At 40.4% G+C, this 15,299-nt stretch overlaps 1 long non-coding RNA gene across 2 annotated transcripts in view; it reads left to right on the top strand.

The window, feature by feature from the left end:
• Nucleotides 1–223: 223 nt before the first annotated feature.
• Nucleotides 224–15,299, top strand: part of LOC143858420 (uncharacterized) — a 33,737-nt gene continuing 18,661 nt past the window's right edge. For both annotated transcript variants that reach the window (XR_013238958.1, XR_013238957.1), the window contains exons 1-2: nucleotides 224–349; nucleotides 751–838. This is a non-coding gene — a long non-coding RNA (uncharacterized LOC143858420). The remainder of the gene's footprint in view (nucleotides 350–750; nucleotides 839–15,299) is intronic.

Here is a 15,299-nt window from a genome sequence, read left to right as displayed (position 1 = left end):
TCAAAAACTAAAAAACCCAAAAAACGTGTTAATGTTTGCCGGGTTAAGGCGGGTCGGGTTACCTGATGCCCAACCCAACCCAACCCGAATTTTGGTCGCGTTGCCAAATCCCAACCCGAACCCAAATTTTGTGAACCCAACCCGCCCAAAAATCGGTTCAACCCGACCCAAGTTGCATCCCTAGACTGTCAGAAACAGGCTCGTTGGTATTATGGTAAATGTTATCTAAACACATGTCTATTTAAGAACTTGGACAGGGCGAAAGCACAATACTCCGGTACTTCTCTTTCAGAGGCAGGTTTAGGAGAGTATAGGGTTTCCCCATTCGATGATTAGGGTTCTCGCTCAAGTAAGCACGAAAGAGAGACATTTCCTTCGTTTTCTATAATCTGCTTCATTTGTCTCTTCCCTTCTTCTCAATTCTTTCGCTTTTGTGCTGTAAAGGGTTTTGCTAGGGCACTCGTTAAGGTGCTTTGGAAACCCCCCCTTTGACAGGAATCGTTAACTTTTAAGCCTTTTGGACTTAACGGTGGCTCTTCCACCCCTTCGTATCTCCTAACGGTATCTGTTAAAGGGAGGAAAATATCCACACAGAAGGGGGAAAATATCACTGCCCAAGAAATTTTAGAATCAATTTACTGCCCAAGAAATTTTAGAATCGATTTTCACGTTGTTTGAGACCTCTACAATTGTTGGGTTGGGTGTTTTTTAATTTTTTTTTGAATGGTACGGTGCTTGTTAATTACGCAGGAGCGTCTTCTCGGCGCTGCATTGGGATGCATTTTTACGAGAGCGCAAGAGCATCTACAGCTTAATTTCCTCAAATCAGCGGCCTCAGGTAACTTTATGTTTTCTTTTTTCTTATGTTCTCTTCGGGAAATTTATTAAACTTGGATTCTTTCATCTTACATGAATTGGATCAAATTCTCGGACGATGTCTCCATGTTTTTACCATTTGTAATTTTTTTTAATGAATTGTGATGGTTCTTTTATTATATATGATGCGTTTTCTGATAATGGCACAAAACTATTGGGGACAGGTATGAAGTATGTGATTGGTTGGGGGAATGGGAGAGTAGGAAAGTGTTGACAGGTAAAAGGTTTGGTAGCATGGTGGTCCATTTCTCATTCTTCCCTAGCCACGTAGATTTGAAGAGGGAGGGGGGTTTGGGGTTTAGATTTTTTATGATAGATGGTTCAGTGAGTCTCCTGTGTGCCATGTTTTGGCAAACCAAACTCTATTCATAAACCTCGAAGAGGGGTAAGAGTTTGTGTTTGATATGTGCAAAAAGCGGAGATGAGTCAATGGTATGCGACATTCTTCTTAGGAGAAGTCTTTAAGCAGAACTAAATAATACTTTTGCATCTCTCATTCAATCCCTTTGAGTCAGTTTACATCTCACCTATGAACCTGACCAAAGAATTTAGGCCATAGTTCCACTACTTGTGTTCACGGTAAAGTTCTTCTTTTGATATATTTCTAATGAAGATAGCATGACCTCCCTGTTTGCGACTTGCGAGAGAGGGTTATGGAAGATGATATACAAATAAAAAAGAGATGTTGCTCTTGGGATTGATAATTTGAAGATGAGAATAAAGCAGTCCTCTCATTCAATCCCTTTGAGTCAGTTCACATCTCACCTATGGACCCGACCAAAGAATGTAGGCTATAGTTCCACTAGTTCACCGTAAGGTTCTTCTCTGGATATATTTTTAATGAAGATAGCATGACCTCCTGTTGGACTCAAAATTTTTACAACAAGGGCAAAATAGTAAATCACTTATTAAAATGAGAAGAGAGAAAAAAGGGTGGTTACGTATCACCTTATCCCTAAAGGAAACAGGGATAAATATAAAAAGTTAAATCCCTAAATTTAAGGGAACAAAATAATTTTCGCGAAAAGGGAAACGAGTCATCCATATTTCAAAAGGGGAGGTTACGTAACTCCCCACAAAAGGGGAAGTGATCTTGGAATCCCGGATAAGAGATGGGGTGGCACCCACAACGGCTCCAAAAAAGAAAGGTGAGATCGTGAAGTTAGGAGAAAAATAGATAAAAGAGATAAATATAAAAGGTTAAATCGCTAAACTTTAGCAAATAAAAAGGACTCTTACAGAAGGAGAAATGAGTCACCCACTTTTCAAAAAGAGTTACGTAACACCCCACGAAAAGGGAAGTGGAGATCGTGAAGTTGGGAGAAAAAGGGATGAGGTGGCAGTTAGGAACCATTTCAAGAGAAGTGTATAAATAGAGAGAAGATCCTTCAGTAAAGGGATCGGATCTTGGAGAGGAAAAAGCTACGCAAAAGGAGAAACAGAAGAAAATGAGAGAAAGGTGAGAAAAGATGGAGGGCTAACTGTTTCTTTTTTCTTCTTCTCTTTCTTTTTGCATGTTTTCTTCAAGGAAGATGAAGACCTTTCTCTATTTAAAGTCTCTTATAGGGGCTTCTAGACGGAGAAAGATGATAAAGACTCCCTTTAAAGTCTCTTCCAAGGACTTTCTAAAGGGAGAAAAGGAAGATGAAGACCTTTCTCTGTTTAAAGTCTCTTCTAGGGGCTTCTAGACGGAGAAAGATGATAAAGACTCCCTTTAAAGTCTCTTCTAGGGACTTTCTAAAGGGAGGAAAATGAAGATGAAGACCTTTCTCTATTTAAAGTCTCTTCTAGGGGCTTCTAGACGGAGAAAGATGATAAAGACTCCTGTAAAGTCTCTTCTAGGGACTTTCTAAAGGGAGGAAACTGAAGAAGTCCTTTCTCCCTTTAAAGTCTTTTCTAGGGACATCTAAACAGAGAAAGATGATAAAGATTTCTTTTAAAGTCTCTTCCAGGGACTTTCTAAAGGGAGGAAACTGAAGAAGACCTTTCTCTCTTTAAAGTCTCTTCCAGGGACTTCTAAACGGAGAAAGATGATAAAGACTCCCTTTAAAGTCTCTTCCAGATACTTTCTAAGTGGAAAAAGACAATAAAGATGTCATTTCCCCAAAGGAAAAATGAAGAAAATTTGAGAAGATGAAATTTCCTCCGAGAAGATTTTTTAACAAAAAGAATCAAATCTTTCTGGAGGATAATTAATTAAAAATTGTATTTAGATAGGGAACCTCTTGATGGATAATCAGAGGTATTTTCTTTCTTCAAGAAATGTAATTAACGGCCAATAGAGCCGGAAGTGTACGATCCCTACAAAAATTAATAAAACCTCTTCTTTTCAAGAGGGAAATTTGATCCCAATTTATTTTATGTGTGTGATTTCCCTTTTCATGCATGTAAAATTTGTTGTGTACACCTCCCTGTTTGCGAGTTGCGAGAGAGGGCCATGGAACATGATATACAAATAAAAAAGAGATGGTGCTCTTGGGATTGATAATCTGAAGATGAGAATAAAGCACTCCTATGTATATTATTGTTGAGGTTTGGTGAAGGAGAAAAATGCCTTAGGCACAGAACTATTGGGAACAAGTGTGTGATTGGTTTGGGGAATCTGAGAGTAGGAATGTGTTGATAGATGATGTAGGGCAAACTAAAGCAGCGCTGACAGAAGAGAGTGAGCTTTTTAGTGGTCTAACAAATGATGCTATGATACCAAGTTTAACGCAGCACTACTTTAGTAAGGCAAATTATTCCATCACAACTGGAGCCTGAAATAAGAGCCAACAATGCCAGGGAATGGTTTATAGGTTGCTTGTCTTCACTTTGAAGGATTTATGAGCAGAGAGGCAATCATGGTATAAAAATGGTGTATCTATTTTTTGGAGGACAGATAGTAAGGTCGAGCATGCAGACTATATTGATGTACACATTCACTACACATCAAGCCTAACTGCAGTTTTTGCATAGTGATCGCCCAATTCAAAGTTAAGTACCAAATGTCCAGTTTTGGATGGAAACTCGAAGAATTGTCCAGAGTGAGATTAGAGCGTAGGGCTTTTCCTCTCTCATTCTAGCATTACAGTTGAATCTAGATTGATGCCAAAACCATTGGGCTGCATTAATCCCATGTGCTAGCTCAATGTCCCTGATTGTGTAATAAAACAAAATGTAATGCTGCAACTAAGAAAAATAGATTCTTGTTGGAGTAAACTTCTGTCTTCTTCCAAACTGAATCAAAGTGGCAGTGGTCTCTTCAAATCCGGTTAATGCGAACTAACAGTTTCTGTGCTTGATTGGATTCCTATTGATGAAATAAATGCTGTCCTTGTAGATGATTTTTTTTTCTTTTCAAAATACACTCTGCCAGGCCTTCTATCAAACAGATTCAATGCAAAATTCGTGCCTTTCACATGAAGTGCTTGGCGTCCCTTGATCAGCCCATCTGTAGGCTTACACTTTACAGGAAGGAGAAGATTTATGCAAAGCCTAAGTTCTTTTGATTTAATCTCCACTAAATATTCAATTTCCAGGCGGAACTGAATAAAAAACTAGGCTTTTAATTTTAAACTAGCAATTAATTCCAACATGCTACAGATGTTTGCTCCATCACAGCAATTTCAGCTACTAGAATTTCTAAGAGATTTATCCGAACAAGAACTAAATTGGATCCAATGGGAAAATTATGCGAGAGCTTTATTTAGAGATCAAACAACATCTACAATTTTCTTTAGGCAGCTAATTCAACAAATTTAGAGGAAAATGGAAGAAGTAACAGAAAGCCTATATGGCAGATTTTATTGAACACTGTATGTAGAAACTTCATCCGATAGACAGAGGTAGGTGGATAGAAAAGAAACTCGGCAAATTTGCACTAATTGTGGGGACAAATAGAGCTCACCGAACTTTCTAAGAATGTCGAATTGCTTGTTTGCAACAACGATTCACAAGAACATTCGAGACGAGAAGGTAGCTGTGCTTGAACCCTTCGAATTCTGCAATCCCCTGTGCTAGAACTCCTTCTCCCTTCTCCAGGTTGATGGAGCTTCCAAAACCCAGATCTCAGATGCAGAATTTTCTAAATTTTGAAAAAAGGTCCCCCAAAATGAAACAACCTTCATGCCTACTAACAAGAAATGACTGAAATACCCCTTTGTAGGGAAAATGACTAGAATAGCCCTATTTGGTTCACCGAACAATATCCTCTGCAGAAGGTTATGCATTTAAGCTCTGCGTCAATAGATAAGTGGTTTGGTTGCATGGTGGCCCCTTTCTCATTCTTCTCGAGCCAAGTACATTTTAAGAGAGGGGGAGGGGCCCCAGGGGTGTAGCTGGTTCAGTGAATCTCCTTTGTGCCATGTTTTGATGAACCTAAATATATTCATAAACCTTAGAGGGGTTAGAGTTTGTGTTTGATATGAGCGAAAAGCTTAGAGGGGCTGAGTCAATGGTGTGGGACAATCTTCTTAGGAGGAATCTTAAAACGGAAGTGAATAATACTTTTGCAACTGACGAGCCTAGTGTTTTTTGCTGTGCTGGCGGGCTTAAGAGTTTATTTTTTAGGTAGAGAGAATGATTTGAGTGTTCATTCAGAGGTTGGTCTAGGTGATCGATGTTTTAAAAAGTTTGACTTTGATTGGAGCTTGATTCTTAATGCATTTTGAAAAATTTAACTGATCGAGATTAGCTTGGTCAGAATTCACCGATTCAGAGAATTGGCCGGTTTGGATGCCAAATGAGGCAATTGAGGTGCCAAATAAAGGCGATCTGATAGATGTTTCTGAATTTGCTAGGGATTGAAAAGCTTTCGAGAGTGGTGATAAAAGGGAGTTTATAGCAAAAATATATGGTGCAGACTACCATCTCTCCTTTGAATTTGACAACAAACTATAGTGGAAATGACTCAATCAAAGTTCAAGATATTTTGGAATATAAAATATTTCTGGAAGGAAATTAAGGACATGATGTATGATCTCTCTCCATCCACAACTCACATTTATCTGGAACCAAACTGAATGGCTGACGCTTTGGCGAATAAGGGATTTTTTTTAAAGGTCCAATAAGGGATGTTTTACTCAAGAGAAAAAGGAGTACTACAGACACATGGATATTCCAAGAACAGGAGGATCAAATAGATGTGATAGACTCACATTACCCAATATGAGGATGATAATTTTCCTACAATAAGATTTTGATTATTGTTTAGTGTGAAACTGTTTATATTATTCTTGAGTACCATCTTGATGAGTTTCTCAAGATTAGTGTATTGTCCTTTTAAGTATTAATAAAATTTTCAGGTCTGCCCAAGGGGCCAAGTGCAGAATTTTATAATAGGAAGCTGTCTTACATAAGAGGAAACATAACAAGGAGACTTCAATAATACAACAAGTAAATTTATACTTATATTATATATAAAGCGAAAGCTTTCCTTACTGAAAATGAAACAAGGAAGAGTAAATAACTGCTTCTTGCTAAAGCCCTTTACTATTCGTGATTTTTGAGCAAATACTTAAATGTTAGTCACCAAATTAGTAGCATGGATGTTAGTGGTAATGGAAGTTTCGCATGCAATAAAACTTAAGCACCAATTTCATATATAAATGACCAATTCATTTTGAATATACATAAAATATAATGATTTTTAACACCCATCATGTTCCAAGATTTCTCTTTGTGCATCTTATATGCACTAAAACTTCACTCCATATATTTGTACTAGTTCCTCTTATTTAAGATATGAGAACAAAGAAAGACCTTAACTCATCTATCTATCTGTCCAGGTGTGTGACCTCTTTGTACGCTTTGTATTAGTGACATTGAAGATGAAATAGTTGCTACCACCCCAAACAAAAATCTGATTGCTATGAGGATTGCATTGAATACTAAAGTAGGCATTGAAATTTGAGATCAACGGATCTTCATGTAGAAAGCACAAAGAAGAATGATAGAAATGCTGATACAAACAATCATACCAGTGAGGCCTAGAACATATTGGAAGTAAGGAATTGTGAGAGCTAAACTTAAGATCCCTAATAGTACCACGGATCCAAACGTAGCCCTAATGATCATTTTCATCTTTGAACTCTTTGAAAGAGAGAGGTTGTGCTCCAGTTGAATGGAGATCGAGGCAAACTTCAACGCATATTTTGTCAAAGGCATGAGCGCAATTGCCCAGAGTGCGATCTTTGTAACAATGAGATGGCGATGCATGCTGAGAGTGATATGAGAGCTAACTTTAGTGCCAAATATCTTGGCTCCCAATTTTGCATTTATTCAGAGAAGTTTTAAAAAGCCTTCCCTAGTTCGAAAGATTATATAAAAGATAATAACTTTTGTCTTATAGATAAATGCATGAAATCTGATGCAAGCCCATGAAAACAGAAAGAAAAAGGAAATCAATGGAACATTTTATTTTTTACCTATCAGAATTCAGTTCATGTTGAGGACAGAGTGAACAAAGGTACCGTTAGCCCTCCCATCGTGGCCATTATCCTCAATGTCATTACTAACGGCCTCAACTTCATCTCTACAATTGCACACATTGTTCTCCTCCATACACGCTCCGCGACTTGGATTAAGACTTGGCAACTTTCCGGTCATCCTCAATCAACTCCGTGCACCAATTCTTCTCTTTAATTTGTCTAATGAACTGGGGCTGTAGGTGTATTTATAAGGGAGATGGTGCACTTATGGTTCAAGATGTTTGGCACCAAAGTGAGCTCTCAGATCACTAAATGTAGCCCTAATAATTATCTTCATCCTAGAACTCATGGAAAGAGGGAGGTTGTGCTACAGTTAAATGGCGATCGGGGCAAACTCCAACGCATATTTTGTCAACGGTGTGAGTGGAGTTGAGTGTGATCTTTGTAAAATGGAGATGGCGAGGCATGCTGAGAGTGATCTGAGAGCTCACACTTTGGTGCCAAACATCTTGTCACATAAGTGCACAATCTCCCTTACAAATACACCTATAGCCCCAGTTCATTAGACAAATTGTGCGAAGAATTGGTGCAAAGAGTTGATTGAGGATGACCGGAAAGTTGCCAAGTCTCAATCCAAGTTGTAGAGCGTGTGTGGAAGAGAACAATGTGTGTAATTGTGGAGATGGAGTTGAGGCCGTTAATAATGACATTAAGGACAATGGCCACCACGGGAGGGCTAATGGTACATTTATTCATTCTGTCCTCAACATGACTGAAATTCTTATAGGTAAAAAATAAAATGCTCCATAGATTGCCTTTTTTCTTTCTGTTTTCATGGGTTTGCATCAAATTTTATACATTTATTCATAAAACAAAAATTATTCTCTTCTATATAATCTTTCGTACTAAGGAAAGCAATTTAGAATTTCTCCGAAGAAATGCAAAATTGGAAACCAAGATGTTTGGCACTAAAGTGTGCTCTCATATCATTCTCAGCATGTCTCGCCATCTCCTTGTTACAAAGATCGCACTTTGGGCAATTGTGCCAATGCCGTTGACAAATTATGTGTAAGAGTTTGCCTTGATCTCCATTCAACTGGAGTACAACCTCCCTCTTTTCATGAATTTCAGGATGAAGATGATCATTAGGGCTACATTTGGATCCCTGATACTGATAGAGATCTTAATTTAGTTCTCACAATCCCTTACTTCCAACATGTTATAGGTCTCACTGGTTCAGTTGTTTGTATCAGCATTTCTATCATTCTTCCTTATGCTTTTTACATGAAGATCTGTTGGTCTCAAATTTCAAGGCCTACTTTAGTACTCAATGCAATTCTCATAGCAATTGGGTTTTTGTTTAGAGTGGTAGGAACTATTTCATCTTCGAAGTCACTCATACAAAGCGTACAAAGAGGTCACTCACCTGGAGAGTTAGGCAGATGAGTTGGAGTTTTTCTTTGTTCTCATATCCTAAATAAGAGGAACTAGTACAAATTTATGGAGTGAAGTTTCAGTGCATATAAGATGCACAAATAGAGATCTTGGAACACGATGGGTGTTAGAGATCATTACATTTTATGTATGTTTAAAACGAATTGGTCATTTATACATGACATAGCTGCTTAAGTTTTATCGAATGCAAAACTTCTATTACCACTAACATCCATTCAACTAACTTGGTGACTAACATTTAAGTATTTGCTTAAAAATCACGAAGAGTAAAGGATTTTTGCAAGGAGCAATTATTTACTCTTCCTGTTTTCATTTTCAGTAAGGGAGGCTTTCGCTTTACATATAATATAAGTATAAATTTACTTGTTGAATTATTGAAGTCTCCCTGTTATGTTTCCTCTTATGTAATTGTGAAGTATGAAGCTATGACTACCATCTCTCTATTGAATCTGACAACAAAGTATAGTGGAAATGACTCAATCAAAGCTCAAGATATTTTGGAATATAAAATATTTCTGGAAGGAAATTAAGGAGCTGATGCATGATCGCTCTCCATCCACAACTCACATTTACCTGGAACCAAACTGTACGGCTGACGCTTTGGTGAACAAGGGAGTTTTTTTTGAAAGGTCCAACAAGGGATGTTTTACTCAAGAGAAAAAGCAATACTACAGACACAGGGATATTTCTAGAATAGGAGGAGCAAATACTACAGACACAGGGATATTTCTAGAACAGGAGGAGCAAACAGATGTGATAGGCTCACATTACCCAATCTGAGGACGATAGTTTTCCTATAATAAGATATTGATTATTGTTTAGTGTGGAACTGTTTTATATTATTCTTGAGGACCGTCTTGATGAGTTTCTCAAGACTCGTGTATTGCCCTTTTGAGTATTAATAAAATTTTCCGGTCTACCCCAGGGCCAAATGCACAATTTTATAATAGGCAGCTGTTGGATGAGTGTGCACCATATACTTTTGCTATAAACTTGAGATTGTTACAGATTGAGAAAAAGACTTAACTTCCTATTATAAGAGTAGATTCTACTCTTCCATTAGTGATGCTGATGGGACCCATGACATTATATGGGATACTTTCTATACTGTCGTAATTCCCATTAATGAACTTAGCTTCACCATGATCTCATGAACTTAGCTCCTTGATCAAGAAGTCATCTTTTAAGGTCCTTGTAAGAAGGATTTAAATGTCGGTTTCGGTTTCAGCCACCATCGAACCGAATCGGTTTCAGTGGAAATTTCGGCCGAAATCATGTAAAACCTTGATAAAAATTTCTGATTCTTTAAATTCCCACCAAAATGTATAAAATTTCGGTGGAAATCTTTAAATTTTGGTGGTAATTTATAAATTTTCGGTGGAAATTTTGTAAACAGGGGTGAAAAACAAAATTTTGGTTGAAATTTCGGAATTTTGGGGAAATTTTGGCAAAATCCTGTATTTTTCCGATTCAATGTACTTTTGGTTTCGGTCTAAACCGACACTGAAATATTTCCGCCAAAATTCGAAATTTAAAACTATGCCATGTAAAATAAAGCTTAATCATTGATGTTTGTAAGTGTCGATCTTAAAAATAGATGCCTGTTTCGTATGAATCAAGACAACATGTGTCACACCATACCGTCCCACAAGATCAATGATCTTGATTACAATTCTGTCTTTCATGTGGGACCCATGACTGGTCATTAGAATCCAATCCTTAGTCAAGCTTTTTTTTTTCATTTTTAATTGAACTGAATCATGAATTTAGCTTTACTATTGTTAGGGTCAAGATCTATCCACCAATAAGTGCACGACTTGTGGCATTGACCTAATCCCAAAGTCCTAATTCTCCAAACAGAAATCGAGGATAGGGAGGTCATTTCACACCTCCCCTAGAGTGATGGTATTAGAAATCCTATTCAAACAGGATATTGTGTTAGCGCGCCAAAGAAGGAAACCCAATGGGAAATCGATTTCCAGTTGCCCATATAAACATGGAAATCGATTCCATAGGAAAGCCACCCAATGGGAAAGTTTCCAAGAAAGGCAAGTTTCCTAAGCTGCTTAGGACTCCAACTCTATAAAAAGACCCCATGTTCGAGGTAAGAATATAAGCTCACAAAATTCTATTGCTACTTTCCTCCTCTGTTACTTGGATTTCTCTGTTGAGCCGTAACCTGACTTGAGTGTCGGAGGGTAGGGGTGGACATGGGTCGGGTCTAACCCGAAGAACCAAACTGAACCGGCCTATTTGGTTCCGTTTGGTTCGGGTCTAAAGTTTGGTGGTTCGGTTCCGGTTCCAATTTTGGCGAACCGACATTAGCTGGTTTGGTTATGGGTTTAGGGTCTTGGGACCCAGAATCGAACCGAACCGAACCGGTTCACTCTTCTTTACATTATAATTTTTTTTAGCATTTAACAAAAATGGTAAAATGGCAGTGATGTGCCCTCTTTGATGGATAAAATCACCCCCTTGCAATAACACGTTTTTGAGTTTTCACTTTTGTCATTTTACAGAAGAAAAATTGATAAAGGCACCCATTTTAAGTTTTAACTTAACGTAACAAAGCCCTAAAGTGCAGAAAAAGTCGAATTTCTCTTGAACTGTTGCTAAAAGGGTAAAAATAAACCCTAGGTTTCATCTCTCTCTTTGTCTCCCTTCCCAACACTTCAAGAGATTTAAGGAGAAGAAGAACAAGAGCCCCACTGTTTCAAATCTTTCATTGCAAGGTATTAATATTTTCTCTTTCTTTTATTTCTTTTTTCTCACAAAAAACGTGAACAAGAGCCCCCATTGTTTCGAATCTTTCATTGCCTTGTTATTTTTGGATTTTGGTAATCGAATGTGAGTACTGAGTATTGAGTAATCTTGATTCTTGAGGCCATGTTCTTTTTGGATGTTGAGAATCGGATGTGAGCAACTGAGCATGTTCTTTCATTATGGCCTTGTTCGTTTTGGATTTTGAGAATCGGATGTGAGCATAAGCTTTCATTAAGGCTGACTGTGAAAAAAATCAGATTTCCAAATAAGATGTAAACCCACTAAACCCAAATAACAAATGAAAAAAAAAAGTTTGGTAAACCCAGAACCGAACCGAACCGATCGAATTCGATTCCGGTTCCAAAATTTGGGAACCGACAGGGATCGGTTCGGTTCTGGGTATACCTTAGAACTGAACCGAACCGACCCATGTCCACCCTTATCGGAGGGTCTTCTCAAAGTCCAAAACTCCGAGACTCTAAGGGTTTGTTCATTGAGCGCTAGACGTGCAACCGGAGAATCCCCAAATCATCCTTCGGCTCGATGAGATTTTGGCACCAACAGATTGGTGTCGTTGGTGTTGTCTGTGGAAAGTCTTTCTTAAAAGAACCCCTACACCGAGCGATGTAATGATTAGAAGAAGCAACCGAACCCGTCTAGGGTCCCCTCCTGCGAGACCCCCTCCAAGGAGTGATCCCCAGGATCCACCTTCACCCATAGGAGCTTCACCTCCAGACAATTAGCCTCGCAACGCGCCAACGTCAGTTCAACGACCTGGCACGCCAAGTCGCCGACTTGGCCGGGATGTTTAAAACTTTCATCGTCAACAACACCAGAGCTACCGCAGGGCCAATAAACGACGTGCCAGCCAGACAAACTTGGCTGGAGCACCCCGACTAGGAATCCAAGGAGCTTGCATTAGCAGAGGAGTTACTCCTCCTCGGCCTCCGCGTCTACTCCTGGCGAACCCGCCAAGCAAAACCACCTCGTGGAGCTCGATCCTACCATTGCTGATCTCCGACTTCAGATCCAAGAGATGAAACAGGAGATCGGCGAGAAGAATAGAGAGAGGCCCGTTGGACGCGTGGGAGGCCGATGGGGAGCCGCCATTCACCCCAGAGATGTTGGCCGAGCAAACTCCTCCAACCTTCAAGATGCCTCAGCTCGATTCGTATGACGAAACTACTGACCTGCTCGAGCATCTACGATCTTTCCAAAGGGTCATGGTCTTCCACGACATGTCCGACACTGTGATGTGCCGAGCCTTCCCTTCTACTCTAAAGAAGGCCGCCGACCGATGGTACTCACGACTCCAGCCGAGTTCAATCACCTCCTTCAAGTAGTTTGGTCGCGTATTCGTGGAAAACTTCACCAACAACCGCCCACACCACAAGACCACAGATGTCCTTATGGCTGTGAAACAACAGAAGGGCGAGAGACTGAGGGAATACGTCGCCTACTTCAACACTAAGGCCGCTCAAATACCGGAGACCGATCATTCAGTGGCCTTGACCGCGATGCAAATGGGTGTTAGAAACTGAGAATGCAAGCTCTCCTTGGCTAAGAAACCCGTCAAGACTTTGAGGGACTTGATGACCCAGGTAGGAAAGTATATGAATGCCAAGGAGACACTGGACACCGAGAGAGACATCGAGCTCGGTGTGCTTGGGAAAAGCTGAGGAATAGAGAAGACTCCAAAATGGGGGCTGGACGGAGCAAGCAGGCTTGGCACGATGATAAGACCTCAGTTGTGACTGAAGACTTACTCGAAGATTCGAGAGGTATACTCCACTTAAAACCTCTTTGACGAATGTTTTGATGTTGATCGTTGACCAAGGCACCGTCAAGCGGCCGAAGAAGATGAAGGCTAGTTGAAAATGGCGGGATCCGAAGTACTGTTGATTCCATCAAACTACGGCCACGACACCAACGAATGCTAGTATCTCAAGGAAGAGATCAAAAGTCTGATTCAAAGAGGTTATCCTAATAGGTAGCTACAAGGATGAAACTGTACCCGGAATGATGAGCGACCTCTCAAGGATGATCTTCGGTCTCCCGGTTGCAGGGACGAGGGCCGATCCCGATGAAGTCCTTAGACGCGAGAAGAAAGGCAACCCTGCGCCCCTGCCGGGGTCATTAACACCATTGTGGGCGGCTCGGCTGCTGAAGGCACGACGACAATCGATCGTTAGGCCTACACCAGACAAGTGAGCTCCATTCACGGCCCGAGGAAGATGACAAGGACCGTCCAGGTGATTTCCTTCTCGGATGAAGATTTACCATGGAGTCCACACCCCACATGATGATGTCGTGGTGGTAAGGATGTCCATCTCCAATTTCAACGTCAAGAGGATCCCCATCGATAGTGGAAGTTTGATCGACGTCCTATACTACTTGCACACTCAAGCAGATGAAGATCGGACCCGAACGGCTTAAAACAGTGGACTCCCCTCTATTCGGGATCGCAGGCGACGCTGTTCAGGTTGAGGGATCCATAGAGCTTCTTGTCACCGTGGGCTCCGACCACTATCAGAGAACGATCATGGTAAATTTCCAGGTCATCAAGGTGCCCTCGGCATACAAAGCCGTCATTGGCCGACCAATGTTGAACACTCTTCGAGCCATAGTATCGACTAGCCATCTCAAGATGAAGTTCCCCACAAGTCAGGGAGTGGGGGAGGTCAAAGGGGACTAAATTATAGCCCTTTAGTGCTATGTTCCCCTGGGCTTCCCCCAAGACTCGTGGGAACATGGCCGAGAGTGTTGAATTGTTGTGCCATAAGAGAAAACACACACATGGAACATGCCATCAGTGCTCTGTTCCCCTGGGCTTCCCCCAAGACTCGTGGGGACAGTGTTTGCTTCTTGTGGTTGTTTCCTCGGTCTGGAATTCGTCGGGGTGAGGACCTCCATGGTTGCCCATCTCCTCGGCACTTGGGAGACCTTCTCGACTCTCTCTAAGCTACCTTAGGACGATCTCGCTGTTAGAGTAAGTGCCCCAAAAGCCAGTACATTTTGTAATATCCTTCAATAAAGTAACAGTAACGATTTATTACATGACATTTAATGAGTAAATTATAAGAATGTGTGTGATGTGGTTAATCAATAACACATGTTCGTCCTTAGGTAGCAAAGTTGAAATGCCATGCTTATGGGTTCACAGATCCAAGGGAGCAGGGACATATGGCGTCTCGGTTTTTTGCAGACCTTAAATAGTTTTTGGTTGGAATAAAGATTGGACATCCCTAACTTTTTGTATACAACCATCACCATGCTTGCGTACATGCACGAGTCATGAGGTAACTTATCTCAGTCGTCTGCGTAGTGGACCTTAAGCAAGAAGAGTGGGTGCGACGCTTGGATTGCACACTGAACAGGATCACAATAAGAACAACCTATGGACAGGAGAGTATAAGGTTGTTTTTCCAGGCAGGACCCTTTACATGTCTTTTAATCTGAAGGGTCATATTGATCTGTGGGCCCGTTCTAGGGTTTTAGTCTATCTTATAGTGTGGTTCTAGTTTGGAATCACATTCGGATGGCATTGGATCTTAGGACAAACCCTCGAGGCCAATAGTGAAACTCAACATAGAATATTCCTCCCTAAAATTTAGGGAATACATCTACAGTTTCGGACAGAGCGATAGGCCCATAAAAAGAAAGCCTGGCCAGGCATATTTGATAAACGGTTTATCGGAATGTTTTTGGAAAAAAAATAAAAGGTTTTAAATGATTTTGCAATGCATTTGCGGGCTTAAGACTGCTTGACCAGAAAGGTATACCATGAGTGGGCCC

This window comes from Tasmannia lanceolata, unplaced genomic scaffold (genome assembly GCF_043159265.1).
Source record: "Tasmannia lanceolata isolate RefF3 unplaced genomic scaffold, GAP_Taslan_0.1 ptg000026l, whole genome shotgun sequence".
In the NCBI taxonomy this organism is placed as follows: Eukaryota; Viridiplantae; Streptophyta; class Magnoliopsida; order Canellales; family Winteraceae; genus Tasmannia; species Tasmannia lanceolata.
This window is presented reverse-complemented; position numbering and strand designations above follow the sequence as displayed.